Genomic DNA, 16,166 nt, shown 5'->3' with positions numbered 1-16,166 from the left:
TCCAAGGATTCTTCTCCTCTCATGAGGTGGCCAAAGTATTGGAGCCTCAGCTTCACGATCTGTCCTTCCAGTGAATTCCCTATTTAGGGAATCCTAAATAGGCTAAATGTGGGGTATAAATCTTTCAGTTAACCAAATCTGAGAACTCTGAATCACTAGATTTATATTTTTATCTTGTAGCATGGTAAAAATGTTTCCCAGCTTTTCCTTCCTTCCTTCCTTCCTTCCTTCCTTCCTTCCTTCCTTCCTTCCTTCCTTCCTTCCTTCCTTCCTTCCTTCCTTCCTTCCTTCCTTCCTCCCTCCCTCCCTCCCTCCCTCCCTCCCTCCCTACCAAGGTTTATCTTTTTATTACTGCTATGAAACTGGGACCAGAGCAGCTCATCATCTTCTAAACAGGCATTTTTATTTAAACAAGTGTCCTTCTCAGACAAACAGGTGCTCATTGCCTTTGCAAAGAATGCCATCTCCTCCCCCCCCCACTCCAACGTTATGTTTGATTTCGTGTTATTTTGAGGTGCCTTCTGAAATCTAACCTTGGGCAGAAATTGCCTGTATTTTCCAGAGCATTCAAGAAGGCCTCTTTCTCAGATACAGCAAATTTGCCGATAAGGCAGATCTGGATTTTCCAGTTCACAGAGGGGGGGGGGAGAGAGAGATTCCTGCTTGTTTAAAAGGGCAGTGAATGGAGGAGGCGAATTTTAAGAAGGACGCAGCAAAGGCACAGCACGAGGAGGAGGAGGAGGAGGAAGAGGAGGAGGCAGGTAACTTTTCAACTTTCATTCTCTCTGTCTCCTGCCGCGTTGATGCTCTGTGATCTTCCAAACACAGCACTTGCGTATCACCTTGAAATGTCCCTGGCAACGAATCCTTCAAATGGCAAAGGCAGTTGCAAATATTTTCCATGTGGGAGACGGGGGGGGGGACATACACACACACACACTTTTACATGCATATTAAGGTACACTCAGCTGCCTTGGGATGAAATGTCTTGGAACCTAGAGAACGCTCTCTCTCTCTCTCTCTCTCTCTCTCTCTCTCTCTCTCTCTCTCTCTCTCTCTCTCACACACACACACACACACACACACACACACACTTTCCCTCAATCCCAGAATTATCTTCTTGACTTTCACTTGAGATTGGGATGCATCTCAGGTCATCTGCACTCCGAGGAAGAACCCCAACTTCAGACCCTCTGAGTGTCCCTATTTTCCAGGGACAGTCCTGGATTTACAGAAGCTGACCATTCAACCTCTGCTTGGAAACCTCCAAGGAAGGAGAGGCCACAACCTTTTGAGTGGACTTCTGTTCCACTGTCCAACACTTCTTGCCATCATAAAGTTCTTCCTGATGTTTGGTCGGAATCTCCTTTCTTGTAACTTGAAGCCGTCGGTTCGAGTCCTACCCTCCAGAGCAGGAGAAAACAAGCTTGCTCCATCTTGTCCCGCTTTTCCTTAGGACGTCCCTATTTTCATTGGAGAAATATTGGAAGGTATGGTAGGGTGTTCCTATTTCCGTTGGAGAAACAAGCAGAAACAAGATGGGGGCATCAGCACACAACACATCCTGAAAACAAAATTAAAAAAATTCCTTCCAAGTAGCACCTTAGAGACCAACTACGTTTGTCATTGGTATGAGCTTTCGTGCGCATGCACAAAGTCCTCAGTCCAATGAGCACTGAGCATGTCCCATAGGCTCAGCACGTTTGGTGCCACCTGGAAAAGAAAACTAAGTGCTTGGGGGTGGGTGTGATCTTGGCAATGCAGGTGGCAGAAATGGGATCTCCTTCCTGTGTTTACTGGTCTTCTCTGGGTGGCAGAGGGCTCTCCAAGGTGTCTCAGGGCGACAAGGCTCTTCTCCCACAGGCGACCAGATGGTTTATCCACTGCAATCCCAGCAGTGAAACCTTGGAGCTTCTGCATGTCCTCTTTTCACTGCGCTGTGGCCCTGCCTCCCAAATTTAGACCCTTGCTTTTCCTGTTGGGACCCAGGTGGCGCTGTGGTTAAACCACTGAGCCTCTTGGGCTTGCTGATCAGAAGGTCGGCGGTTCGAATCCCTGTGACGGGGTGAGCTCCCGTTGCTTGGTCCCAGCTCCTGCCAACCTAGCAGTTCAAAATGCAAGTAGATAAATAGGAACCGCTACAGCGGGAAGGTAAACGGCATTTCCGTGTGCAGCTCTGGTTTGCCAGAAGCGGCTTTGTCATGCTGGCCACATGACCTGGAAGCTATACGCCGGCTCCCTCGGCCAATAATGCGAGATGAGCGCGCAACCCCAGAGTCGGTCACGACTGGACCTAATGGTCAGGGGTCCCTTTACCCTTTACCTTTTCCTGTTGGGAGCAGCCCCCACGCCAAAGGTTTCGTTTCATTTCTTGACGGCAACTTGTGACATTGCTCAGGGAATGGTCAGCAGCTCATATCCAAGCTCTCTCCTAGGTGAACACAAGCTCCTTGCGGGTGCTGGTTTGTTTTGGTTTTGTTTATTGTTTTTAATCAGATTTTTCAGATTCGCAATGGCCGTGAGAGTCCCAGTTTTAAGTGCACAGCAGATTGATAAGATATGCAAAAGGCATTCGGCTTTCAGATTTGTATGCATATCTCTTGCTGTTTTTCGTGCTTCGGCTTCCATATAATCAGAAATACATTTGATACGAGCGAGCAGAGGACACCAGGCTGCCCTTCATCCAAAATCCCACCATCAAAGCATTCTCTGCCTCCCCCCTTCTCCCCTCCCAAAGCAGCCACTGCAGCAAAAACCCACCTAGCAAGGCTTTGAGACAATGTTGTGCCGCGAACTTCAGCCTCAGAGTCCCTGGGGGAAAAATTTAAGCATAACACAATTCTCTTCTCATTCCTGCAGTTTCCTGCTGTCCCTTTATTGATCCATTTTGGCCAAAAAGGTCAGACAGAAAGGATAACTAATTGTGATGCATTATGGGGCTGCCATGGTCTTTAAACAGTTTTCTCTGGGCCTTGTTCTTTATTTAATGTTGTCTTTAGGAAAAGTATTCTTCCTTTATTTATTTTTTAAAAAAACACCAGTAGCTATATACCAGTGCCAACTTTTCAGACTAATTGGAACATAAGTAGAGCCTTCTGTATTGGGCCAGTGGCCCATCTAGTCCAGCATCCTGTTCTCACAAGGGACAACCAGATGCATGAACATGTTGCTCCGATTTCCTTTGAGCATCTCAGCGAAGTGGGGTGGGGTGGGGGGTGCGCGTTCTTCTTGTCTGGACAGCACAGGACACTGCCTGGGCTTGTGGCCCGGGGAGGCCACTTCAGTGCTGTTAATGCAGCGGTTTGACTTCACCCCCAGAAGTGCACTCCATTGTTTCTCAAGACAGACAGGTGGCAACAGCTGCGGGATGTGATACATAAGTAGCAGTCAAGTACAACATTCTTTGTTTTCCTAGAGTGGACATGCAGGGGAATGTTTGGTCCAGCCAGTCAAAAACTTCCTGTTTTCTCCTGGCCTGGAGCATCTGTCCTCTTGCAAGTGACTAGAGGTGGGCGTGACCTTACCTGTGCAGGTAACAAAAGGACAAGGCACACAGCACACCCTCTCTTACTCCTCTGTCGTTGGAGCAGCTTTTAGCTAGAATGGCTCTGTTGGCTTCCAGCCAACAGAGGACACTGGGGTTATCCCCATATGGGATAGATCCACATGTATATACTTTGTAACTAAGTCTGCCTTCTGGGATCAAACTGTGAACTGATGATGCGAGTAAACCTCTTTTATATACTTTAAACAAGATTGTGGGATGCTTATTCTTTTAAGAAGGATATATGGGGACTTACCAGGAACCCAGGAATCTTACAAGGAACCCAGGTGGCGCTGTGGGTTAAACCACTGAGCCTAGGGCTTGCTGATTAGAAGGTCGGCGGTTCGAATCCCTGCGACGGGGTGAGCTCCCGTTACTTGGTCCCAGCTCCTGCCAACCTAGCAGTTCGAAAGCATGTCAAAATACTACAGTGGGAAGGTAAACGGCGTTTCCATGTGCTGCTCTGGTTTGCCAGAAGCGGCTTTGTCATGCTGGCCACATGACCTGGAAGCTATACGCCGGCTCCCTCGGCCAATAATGCGAGATGAGCGCGCAACCCCAGAGTCGGTCACGACTGGACCTAGTGGTCAGGGGTCCCTTTACCTTTACCTTTACCAGGAACGTAATAGTGAGAGGTTTAAACAAGCCTGCAACCAGTTATCTGCTGTGCGTTTAAAAGAGGAATGCAAAATTCTGCTAAGTTATAGAACTTGCTAGCGCAAGTTAGGAAGGATATAAATGAACAATATATCCTCTCCTGCCTCCCTGAACATTCCCACAACAACCAGGTGCACATTATGGGAAACCAGCAAGCCAGATTTGCGCACAAGAGCCCTCTTCCTTCCTGTGGTTTTCAGCAACTAGTATTCAAAAGCATGGCTGCCTCAATAGACCTCTCCTCTTCCATGAATTTGTCTAATCCTCTGTTAAAACCACCCAAGTTGCTGGCCCTCTCTGCCTCCTGTGAGAGGGAGTTCTACAGGTTAACTCTGCATTGCATGGATGACTTTCCTGAATCTTCCAGCATTCCGCTTCATTGGATGTCCACGAGTTCTGGTGCGGTGAGAAAGGGAGGGAAAAAAAATCTCTAACCACTTTCTCCATGCCAGGCATAATTTTACAAACTTTCAGGAAGTCGCCTTTAACTCACCTTTTCTCTAAACTAAAAAGTCCCAAACACAGAAACCTTTATTTGCTCCACCCCCATGATCATTTGGGATGCCCACTTCTGAACCTTATAAATACATAAAAACTGTCCCTCCTACTTGCAAAATGCTCCAAATACCATGAAAACTGAATGTTTTCGCAGTTCCCCTTCAAAGCAGATCATCAAAAATGTGTCCCAAAGGCCCTGAAGGACTGTCTTTATTTATATATTGCGCTTTTTGCTTGGGTCAGGCCCTGCCCTGCCATTAGGCAAGAGAGACCAAGTGCCACACACAGCTCTCCCCTCCAACAGAAGGTTGCAAGCCTCTGCGCTCAGGAGGAGGGACAGCCAGGGTGTTGCTACTGCTGCTGCTGCTGCCGCCGCCCTGTCGGCCTCATGCTGCCCAATGATAGGGCCAGCCCCAAGTCCTGTATCCCAGCTTCTGTCCCCCACATAGTCTGAAGCACACCAATTGCAAGGGAGAAAGCAGGCCATTTGCACCCTCCATGGTCGAAACACAGGCTGCGAAGAGTGCCATGCAAGAGAGAACAGGAGCCCAGCCCAAAGCGAGCGCCCCTGCTTCTATGATAGACCCCTGGAGCTCTGCTTCCCCATCACACTCTTGAACAGAACAGAAGTGCACAGTGTCTGAGTGAGAGAACGCCTCCCAGCACAACAAAACATTAGACACTCAGGTTGTAACCTTTGCTCATCTGCATGTGCGGAACAAACATTAGTTTTCGTATGCTTTGCAACTTAGGACATCATTCATTCTCCCTCTCTCTCCCTCAAGCTAGTTTCTTCTCTTCAATTAAATGAAAAAACCAAGGCCTTTGGGCCTCTCTGCAGAATCGCACCTGCGATTACATTTCCTGGACAGTTTTTTTTCGCTTCTGTCTCCAAAGCTGCGTCAGAGATTATAACTTCCTTTCTGTTCTCAAATAATTTGTTGGGCACCAGTGGAAGTGGAAGACTTTGCAAGAGGCAAGCACAACCTCGAGGCTGTGGGTGTCTGTGTGCATATATGTGAGCCCACACCCAGGGCTGGATGTAGGTTGGATGAGGCCCTCGGCTCCTGAAGGTAATGGGGCCCTTTCTATGTCCAGCTGTCCTTTGTCAACCACAAATTGCTGCTGTTTTTCTGTGTTGAATATATGCTATATGGTCATTGATGGACCTCATAGGTATCTCAAGCCATTTGCACATGTTGCCATTTGTCCATGCAGAATGTAGGCACCCTATATATAGAAAGGAGCAAACCAGGGATATTTTAGGGAGCAGGCGAGCAGGTGGGGCCCATGACTTACATTATAGGAGCCTACACAACACAAAACACTGTTGCTCTAGGTAGGTTTAATTTTGTTTTTTAGCTTATATTTTGGAAATGTACATCAAGTTGTTGTTTTTCTTAGTGGGGTCCTAAGCTATAGCTTCTTTAGCTTATATGTAAATCCAGCAATGCCCACACCTGTAGCTTTTAAAACAGACAATGCTATTCTTTTTAAAAATGACAATCTTCGCATGCGAATATTGCAGCCAGATGTTTCTTATTTTAAAGGATCGATGCATTTGCTCACACTTGCCCCTTTATTAGGGCAACATTTCCTTACCTATAAGACTGAAAGTTCCTCAGGCCAGATCTCTCTCTCTCCTGTGTATCACATTTATATCCTGCTTTTCATCCAAAGAGCTCAGAGCTGTCCTCACACCACCCCTCTGAAGTAGGCACACTGAGAGCTAGCTGCTTGCTCAAGCCCACGCAGAGGCTCTTTCAGCTCGATGGAACCTTATTGCAGATACATGTACTTAAAATTTCGTCTTTTTTAAACGGATAAAACATAAACATTGTATGGAGGGCCCACTTGCAGCCTTTTCCCATCCCTTCTCTCTGCCCTTTACAAATGGCTGGATCTCAGCGCATCTTGCATATTCAGACCATGGTTGGTTTTAGAAATCTGTCGCTTTCCAGCTAAAAGTCCAAGCAAACTTCAGCTGGTATGAATTTTCCAGGGCGCTCTGATCTTGGTTTCTCTAATCAACTGGTGCCTTGGGGAGGGAATAGGTTAAACACCCCCCCTACTCTCTCTCTCTCTCTCTTTTAATAGTACCCTTTTCTTTTGAAACTGGCTTTTCTTTTAAAGGATTCATCAGCAAGGGGGGGGGGAATCAATGCTCTCCCGCCAGCCAGCACAAACATGGCTTTAAACAATGCAGATTTCCAAGTTAGAAATCTGTGCCTTCCCCTTAACAGTATATCTCTCACCGTGCCTTGAAAAATGGCACATTAACGATGCAACAACACAAAAAAATGTGCACACCCAGCACTCTCTCGAATTCTGGAAGTGTGACTGCAGATTCTCTCATCCTCTTGCTTTTCCCAGCCCCCCCCCCCCCAGGGATTTATAGCTCAAAAGCAAATTCTGTATCAAATGCACAGCAGGATGGAGGAATGTTTGTGGAAATAAGAGCGTAGTTGTACTCTCCCCAGCCTAGTTTGGGAAGAAAACCCCTGGTTGAATTTTTTGGCAGGCAATTAAGAAATGGAAGGCAGGAGAATCTCTCTCTCTCTCTCTCTCTCTCTCTCTCTCTCTCTCTCTCTGTGTGTGTGTGTGTGTGTGTGTGTGTGCGTGTGTGTGTGTGTGTTACGAATAGGAAGCAAGCAGGAAAGATGTTCAGGATGGGCCATAGCTGCCAAGTTTTCCTTTTTCTTGCGAGGAAGCCTATTCAGCATAAGGGAAAATCCCTGTAAAAAAGGGATAACTTGGCAGCTATGGGATGGGCTGGTTTCAAAGGTCTTCCCAACTGTGTGGTTCATCTCACCTGGGCAACTAGAGAGTAATCTCAGACGTAAAGCTCCTGTCCTTCCCCCACTAAGCCGGCTCTCTGAGAGGCTGGACATTTTGAGCTGATGAGAAATCGCTGGAAAATTCTGTTTGCCCACACGCTGCAACGTGATGTGATCCTATCAGCTTGCCAGGCAAACGCAAATCGCTTAACCCTGAACGAGGAAGAGCGGAGCGTGTTGAACAACGGCTGCTCAGCTGTATTAGGTTGTACAAATGCAGAAACAGGTGTGTGTAGAGAGGGAGACACTCCGGTGAGGCCATCCTGGGAATGAGATTGCAGGTTGCTTCAGGAAGTGTTGGTTCTTCCCAGCAATCCGTGGTTCATTTTATTGGGGCTTCTCGAGGACACTGCTCAGTCCTCTGGGCTCAGTGACAGAGCCCCCACTTTGCACAGAGAATGGTTCAGGCCCAGAGCTTGAACTGCGGTAGAATACATAAAATCGGAAGGAAATCAGGATTCTCACCAAAGAGGTTCAGATTGATTGAAAGAGCACGGCTTACAATGAAGTTTAAGGAAATTGTTCCATAAAGAAGGAAACTGAGCTGGTTCAAGTCCATTCCACAAAACCTTGGGCTTCAGTCTCATATGACTCTCAGGGACCCCTTCCAGCTCTATGATTTTATGTTATTTTATTTGGGTGTAAATGCCACTGTTCTGAGTAGAACTTACTTCAGAGTAAGCAGGTTTAGGATTACCCCTCAGTCACTGGAGGACTCTCAACAGCTCTGAGTAGTCTTAGTCACATTTTCAAAAAGTATGAAGCAATTTGCAGATTTCAGAAACGATCTTGCGGTGCCTGAGAGTCCATTGCATTCCTAACTACTTTTAATAATTGTGGGTGTTTTTTGGGGGAGCGGAACAAAAAACAAACCAAAAAGGGTAAAACTTTGAACCCTTCTAAAGGCTGCTTTATTAAACTGTTACATTTTCTGAAATAATTTATTAAATTTACACCTCACCCTTCCTCCAGGAGTGCAGGGATAAGGGCAGGCTTCCTCAACCTCGGCCCTCCAGATGTTTTTGGCCTACAACTCCCATGATCCCTAGCTAGGACCAATGGTCAGGGATGATGGGAATTGTAGTCTCAAAAGATCTGGAGGGCCGAGGTTGAGGAAGCCTGGATAAGGGCATAGTGGATGTTTGTCATCTTCGCTCATCAACAAACTGTAAAATGCTGAGCAGTTTTTCATTTTCAACTTATCCTAGCTGATGTCATGTGAATATTTTCCTTTGCACCTTCATACTGATGTTTTACAATGCATGGAGAAACTTGGAGGCTTTGCGCCCTGTGTTGTTACCTGCATGACTTAACAGTCTGCCTGTCTGGAATACTTTGTGCATTTTTAATATATATGGTTGCATCTGTTATTTTAAAAATAAAAACATGTACAAAAAATTAAATCTGCAAACAGAAACAATTCTGCAAAAATGATTAATAACAGCAATAATGTTTGGTGGAAACGTGACTTTCTGGAAGAAGGAACTGCCCACACTGTTGCGGGCACCGTAGTTCATATCAATGCAAAGTGTTGGGAGGTGCAATCATAGTAATGACCGCACAGAAGGCAACTGAGCTGGGCCTTCTCCCCTATGCACCGAGGAACTTGATGGTCAAAGTTTGCAAATTCTGCAGCCCCACCCTTTTTACAACGCAGATGAGAAACTCTGCTCAAATAGCAGCATCTTCTGTTACCAGCTCTGCTGGGCAATCCACCTGCAGAAAAAAGGCTTGGGGGGGGCATTGAGAAATTATAATGGGCCTCCCTGTGTGAAAAAGCCTTGACCTTGACCAAGGATTCCTGTTCAGTGTTGTGTGTTTGCTTCATCCTGTTGGAGGAAGCCGTTGCTGGTGGGTCTTGTGGTTAACAGAATAGCAACCTGCACAAGATGCCTTACAAAGGGAAGGAAGGAAAAAGTCCTTTTTCGGAGGTCAGATGGCCACCTGTCAGGGACTCTGGACTAGATGACCCTTGGGAGTCCAACTCCATTTTACCGTTCCAAGATTTTCAAAACCTCTGATTGTTGGGGCAGCAGATTAAAATAAGTGCTTCCCACTTGCAGTGTTATAAATGAAAGGGAACTGACATTGCTTCAGAGGGATAGTTTCTGTGTGTTTTAACTGGTGCTGGCCAGGAATAAAATAGAAATGCTTTTGTAAAAACACCCGACGTCTTTGCAAAACCAGCTTTCGTAGTCTTTGCAAAACAAGCTTTTGTACAGAGTATACTGCAGGTACACGCTGCAACAAGGGAAGATTGCAAATGGCTCTCTTTTCCCAACGAAAGGTGTAACAGATATGAATATCCCCCCCCTTTCTTAGCCCACCCATGTTAAGCCAAAGACAGCATGTGAAAAGGTGTTCAAAGCCAACTGCTGCATACAGGACTTGCCCCCAAACCCTGGAGGGAGCAATAGGGTGGTGCAATGGTCAGTATGTAAGGCCGGGACTGGGGAGGCCTGGGTTCAAATCCCACACCCAGGGAAGCAGCTCGCTGTGACCTTGCGCCAAATCTGCCACCTCTCAGCCCCACCTGCTTATGCAGTTGCTGATGTGATAGAATGGGTTGGGGAGCAATTCAGTTCTGCTATTCAGTTCCTGGCAGGAAACGCGATGGGTCTCTCAGGAGGCAGCTGAAGGACTGTGTCTTCTCCTGGCTCAACAGGGAGATGCCATGGCTGCCCATCGAGCCAGCGCTCCATGAGGCCACAAGGGAAACAAGGCCTTCCTTACCCTGCTCTCCAGCAAAAAAAATTTGGGGTCCAAGATATCCAGTTGGGAAATTTAAAGTTTTACATCATTGGTGGGGTTTTTTGGGGGGGGGGGAGGATCCTCCTTAAGGCCAGAGTCCTCCCTGCCCAGAACTGGGCTTTTAAATCAGGTGGTTACAACAGCCCAGCGTTGCCAAAAGGAAACTCTGTAAGATCATATTGCCATTTATGCCAGCTTGTGCAAATGCATATATCAGTATCTGGCTATCGACCCACTGAGGCCTGTGACCCAGCAGACACACAGCCAAATATTTAGACCCAACTCCCCCCTTTCTTAGGCAAGCTATATTTGGGTTTCAGCAGCTGAACGCCCAAATGGGTGAAGTGTCAACACCCGCTTGCTGCATCCGAGTCTTAAAACATGGGCACAGGGACCAGAAAACCCATATATCATCCACCGAGCCCATCGGGGAAATCCCCAAGCCCTAAAAGATTCCCCAATTGTTGCCGAGGAAGATGCCCCACACCTTTGCCACAACATCTATTTAAATAAATCAAGTTGTCTGTTGGAAGGATGGGGGAGAACACATAAAATACCGTCAGAGCCAAAATAGTTTATGGTTATTTCCATAAACTGGGACAAAATCGGCAGGCTACAGTTGAGAATTTTCCTTTTTTTAGGAAGGGGGTCAAAATCGGAAAAGCTTTGTAACCCACAGGTTTAAAACTGGCAAGCTTTATAAAGCAAGGGGGACACATGGGTAAAGACTTTGATCTTACACATGAAAGCTTTAATACAAAGAAAAAACAAGCGCACGGGGGGGGGGGGAGACCTTGACTGTTTCTAACCCCTTTCCTACCTCGTTAAGGCAGGCAATTCTAATAAATAAATATTTCAAGGTTCCTCTCTGTCTAAGGACTTAGTTCTAGTTAGTACATACACTTGCAATGGGTCCGACTCCTGAGTAAACATGAACAGGACTGCGCTATTGATCTTTTAGAAATAATTTGTGAAACAGCCCCCCCCCTCTTTCCCTCTTCTTTGCTAGCACAAGGGTGGTGCCTGCAAAAAAAAACACGTTCCCAAAAGCTTTCCATCTAACCACCAACTGCTTAAAAAAACAGCAAGTACTGTAAAATGTTTTATTTTCGTAAGAAGCAGCATTGCTAATCTAATCACACGCACACGCACACACACACAACTGCAAACTATAACACGTGAGACTTGGGGTGTGATTTTTTTAAATTATTTAATAGAAAAAACAAGAAACGAAGACTTGTAAATTTAATAGGAATGTAGTGTAAACTGGTGATAGACGACATAGTGAAAGTGCTACCAGCAGTGAAAGTAGTGCAACACCACCACTACAAACTCACTAATGTGTTTCTGTAGGCAATTATATGTTTGTGCAGTTAAGCATTCTTTAATCATTATTATTATTAAAAGGAAAAATGTGATTTCAATAGGGTTTACACACAGGAAAGCAGATGTAGGGTTGCAGCCCCAAAGCTTCCATGGGGTGAGAATCTGGAAGGTGGGGGAGTGTTCTCTCTGTGTGTGTGTGTTTAAAAGCTTGCTTCAAGGTTAGAACGACCTTTGGTAAGTGGTGGGGGGGGGAGATTTTTTTTTTTTTTTACTATTTTGTGATCCAGGCAGCTTCCTAAATTAATGCATTTACGATTCCTCAAGATGTATTAGCCCTGGACATCTACTGTATATAAGACAAAAGGGCAGAAGAAGAACCCAGTCAATGCTAAATTAAATCTGGTTTTTTTGGGGGGGGTGAGTTGGGGGGTGAGAAAGAAATCCTTAGGTCTGCAATCCTCTGCACTTACCGGAGAGTATACTGAGCCACAATAGGGTCTACTTCCGAGTAAACATTCACAGGCTGTGCTGTTAAATAGGCTTTTTTTGGGTGGTTTGGGGGATACATCTGCAACTTCAGGATGGACAAACCTAATTGGGAGGAGAATCGATCGATCTATTCAGGAGGAGAAAAATATATATATATATACATATTGGGATGGACAGTTTGTTGCAAAAACCACCAGCAACATTCCTCGTTGTTAAAAGTAAACACAATGTTTCACAGATCTTGGTGGGATGGGAAAGGGAATTATGTGCTATTTTTGCGGGGTTTGGAGGGGGGGGGAAGATGGTGAAAATGAAGAACAGCTCCCTCCCTCCATCTAAAGTCAGACGAATTGGTGTAAATACTTACGGCAAAGCATCTCCCCCCTCCCCCGAAAAAGCTCGGCGCGCAACTGCAAGCCTGGCCGGACAGCTCTTTGCATACACTAACCTGGAAAGCGGCGCGTTGCAAGCAGGTTTTTAAATATATATATAAAAATACTGAAATCGGGGAAAGAGGAGGAGAGAGGCAAGGCAAGGCAAGAAAAGCGCAGAGAGATCTTCAATAAGGCTCCTTTTTAGACGTCTCTTCGTCGTCTTCTGCCCCCCCCCCCATACTCCACCCTGCTGCCAAGATGGCTCCCAGCTGTTGTTTACCAGGCGGGGGGAAAAGCGAATTTTTAAAAAATGGGTGTTGTTTTTTAAGAGATGCAAAAGGTGGAGGGGGGGATCCGCCAGGAGCCTTGCAGTGACGGCGAGCGGTTCTGTGCGAGTAGGAACTTCTTTTTTTGCAGCCGCAGAGGCGACCAGACCCAATTTGGGATTTGCTGCATTTTTTAAAAAACCGGATTGCAAAATCTCCTCCCGCAGCTGGGGGAGGGATCGCGCGGGGTGGGGACCCGACCTGCCTCTCTTCCACCCCCCCCCCCCGCATTGCTGTTTGCAGCGGGAAATGGCATGCGGGCGGGGGAGAGGATCGGGCCCTTACTCCCCCCCCCCCGCGAGAGCTGTATTTTTCTTGGTGCAATCCTCAAGCGCTTTCTTGCCTTCGAGTAAACCCATCCGGGAGGGGAGACAGGCGGGCCTCGCTCCCGAGGAGGAAGCACGCAGGAGGATCCGGCCGGGGAGTAAAATCTGGAGACGCGGAGGAGGGACTGGGTGGGTCACTAACCCGGGGAGGGTCGCGAAGGCGGCCGGATGGGCTCTCGGGCGCTGTAATGAAATGCAGATTTGCGCCCCGGCCTGATGGGAACCACTTATATATATTTTTAAAGGGGGGGGGTTGCAAAAGGACGCGCTTTGCAAAAAGGGAAATAAACAGGGGGCGCTTTTGTTTTATTGACGAAGCAAGGATTTATCGCACAGCTTCTCTCTCTCCCCCCCCATATCAAAACTTGCAGCTTCTGGCGAGGATCCGGGTGTGAAAACATTAAAGATTACCGGGGGGGGTTGCTTTAAAAAAAAAGTCCTTCGGCTGGATCCAGGCTTGTACGCTTGCTCTGCTCCAGAGAGAGATGGGGCCAAATAAATACACTCTCCCCCGCAAAAAAAACCCGACCAAGCACCCCCGCTGCATGGAAAACCGGGCATCTGATGCAACCTTCGAGAGGGGGCTCCGTCCTGCAAAAAAATTTGGGGGGGAGGGGAATACCTACATTTTTAAAAGATCTGCAGGCTTAAAAAAACAACACACAATTCCATGCAAACCCGTTCCCGTTGTAAAAGAAAACCGGAGTGGGAAATGAGGCGGGCGGGCGGGCCCTCCCCCTTTCTGCATTCTGCCCAGGCGGCGGGGCTCTTGCCCCTCCTTTTCCCCTCCCCCCTTAAAAAAAACAATTCTCTTGTTGCTCCTTCGCTAATTTGGATCCCATCCATTCAATCCCGAGGCAAAGTCGTCACTCCTTCAGTTGCCCGGGGGGTGGGGGGTGGGAAGAGACCAAGCTTGGCTATTTGTTGCTATCTCCTTTGCATCGCGACGTTTTAACGCCCCCCCCCTCCGGCCAAAAAAAAAAAAACCCCATTAAAAGAAGTTTGCATTTTTCTTCTTCGGCTTCTATTTTCGGTCGCTTTCTCTCTCCCCCCCCCCTCCCGCTCTTTCCTTCCCAAAGAGGGCAGTCTAGAAACTGCCTCGCTGGAGCTTCGGGGGCAGTTTGAAACTGCTACGGTAGGTGTGTGTTTTTTGGTTTTTTAAAAAAAACATTTACGCAGGAATTAAGTAAGGGTAGGGTGTCTCCCCTCCCCCTTCCAATTTCTCTCCCTTCCCTCTATCCAAATAAATGTGTCCAAAAGCGATTTCTGTTTTGTTTTGTTTAATGTTTTTTATTATTGCAAACACTCTCTAAATTCACACACGCAGAATAAATATCCGGTCCAAGCAAAATGTATCTTCCATATCTCTTTCCTTCGGGTAGTTTTGCGGGGTGGGCGATTTTAATCCACTACAGCAAAAAATACGGAGTATTCTAAAATTGTACTGGTTCTGTTAGAACAGTTCAAAGGAATCTCCGGGGATCATCTCTAGCCTAATCTCCCTCTCAATAGAGGAATCACAGCTAAATCACCCTATTAACCCAAAACAAGCTCGAAAACAGGAAATAGGATATTTTTTGCTTTTCGTTTTCTTCCGAGATGTTACCTGCAATTCGGTTTATAAAGGCAACCAGTTTGTTCCTCCGGTCGCCCTGGTTCAAACTGCTTTGCAAAGCGAAATGAGGTTTTTTTTGGGGGGGGTGTTCAAACTGGACTCCCGACAGCCAGCTCCGTTTACTCCGAAGTGAGACCCAAAGTCCACCGGCAATTGCAGTACTCCCACGCCACAGTGCACAGGCTCGCAGCCACGTTTCTAGACCTCAACTGAAAATATCCTCGCCTTTTCAGCCTCGCCAGCACCAGGCTCCCAAGACTAGGCCTGGGATGTTTGTTGGCCGGAGAGATCGTGTAGACACAACCAAGCGGCGTGAGAACGGATCAAGCTAGAGAAGCCCAGTGTTAAGGGTTCTCCCCCCTCTCTCTTGGGGGTGAGGATAAATCCGAAGTCCTTAAAAAGTGTAGTTGGGGCCTTGGGGGGAGGGAGGATAGAGGGCTGAGCAAGCTCCGGGGCGGAGGGACGACCCCTCCCCCAGGCATTAAGTCGGACTGCAAGGAGGGGCGCTGCTGCCTCAAAGCTGAGCTGCTCTGCGGCCCCGATCCATGCCTTTTTACTCGGAAGTAAGCTGCCCCTCCATACAGAGCGCCCTTGCCCCATCCCCGGTCGCTTTGCTCCCAAGCCTGGGCAAGCAGCAGCGCGACGCCTTACTCTCCATCCCACCCGCCGTCCCCCGTCCCCGGTTGCCAAGAGTCTTACCTGCGGAAGAGGGTTTGGGGGGGTACATGGCGGAAGCTTACACGTGAGTAAACGTGCCTAGTCTCTCGGGCCGCCGATGCTGCGCTTGCTTTCCTCCCTGGGAGTTTAAGGCCGGCTTACTTCCGAGTAAGCATGCAGAGCGGAACAGACACTCCTCCCTCCCTCCCTCCCTCCCTCCCTCCCTCCTTCCTTCTTGCCCAGGCGCTGCAACCCGCCTGGGCCACCAAAACGCTCCGGGGGCTACCAGTCTCCCAACCCCCTCCCCCCGCGCTCAAGAAGCGTTGCAAAGAAATGGGGGGCAGGCCAGGCGGTGGCCGGCTTGCAACCCCTCCCTCCGGGTTGGGGGGAGGGTTGGAGATGGCAGCTCCCCCCCCCGCTTTTTTGTTTATGATCAGCCGGAGCAGACCAGAGGCGAAGGAGATGGGCGCGCGACAGGGCAAAAAAAAAAACCGGGGGTGGGGGGACACCTTGAAACCGCCCCTCTGAATTCTCACCGCCCGCTTCGCCCATTCAGCCCGCCCCGCCGGGGAGCCTTGAAACTTCCCCTCCCCTCTCTCGCCCCGCTCGCTCCATAATTGGCTTTATAAGGATGGCGGCGGGCCAAAGTGTTTACATGAGGCTGAGTGGCAGGCGGGGCAGCCAATGGGGAGGCCTACTATGAAATTTTGGCTGGCTGGCCCGGAGGGGGGGCGGGATGCAAGGAACAATGCTTGTTTCATTGCTA

General features: G+C 48.0%; 1 protein-coding gene and 1 long non-coding RNA gene across 7 annotated transcripts in view; one reads left to right on the top strand and one right to left on the bottom strand.

The window, feature by feature from the left end:
* Nucleotides 1–2,994: 2,994 nt before the first annotated feature.
* On the bottom strand, nucleotides 2,995–12,346 carry LOC148683728 (uncharacterized). Its single transcript, XR_015946886.1, has 2 exons — nucleotides 12,084–12,346; nucleotides 2,995–11,959 (listed from the first exon to the last, which is right to left on the bottom strand). It is a non-coding gene; the product is annotated as an uncharacterized LOC148683728 (long non-coding RNA).
* Nucleotides 11,049–16,166, top strand: part of TNRC18 (trinucleotide repeat containing 18) — a 128,031-nt gene continuing 122,913 nt past the window's right edge. For 5 of the 6 annotated variants that reach the window (XM_060282621.2, XM_060282617.2, XM_088657186.1 and 2 more), the window contains exon 1: nucleotides 11,049–15,485. The gene's annotated coding sequence lies outside the window, so the exon portion shown is untranslated. The remainder of the gene's footprint in view (nucleotides 15,486–16,166) is intronic. The other variant, XM_088657184.1, reaches the window with a different exon arrangement.

Source organism: Zootoca vivipara, chromosome 13, assembly GCF_965207765.1.
Source record: "Zootoca vivipara chromosome 13, rZooViv2.hap1.1, whole genome shotgun sequence".
Classification (NCBI taxonomy): domain Eukaryota; kingdom Metazoa; phylum Chordata; class Lepidosauria; order Squamata; family Lacertidae; genus Zootoca; species Zootoca vivipara.
Note: the sequence above shows the minus strand (reverse complement) of the source record. Positions and strands in the feature narration are given on the sequence as shown.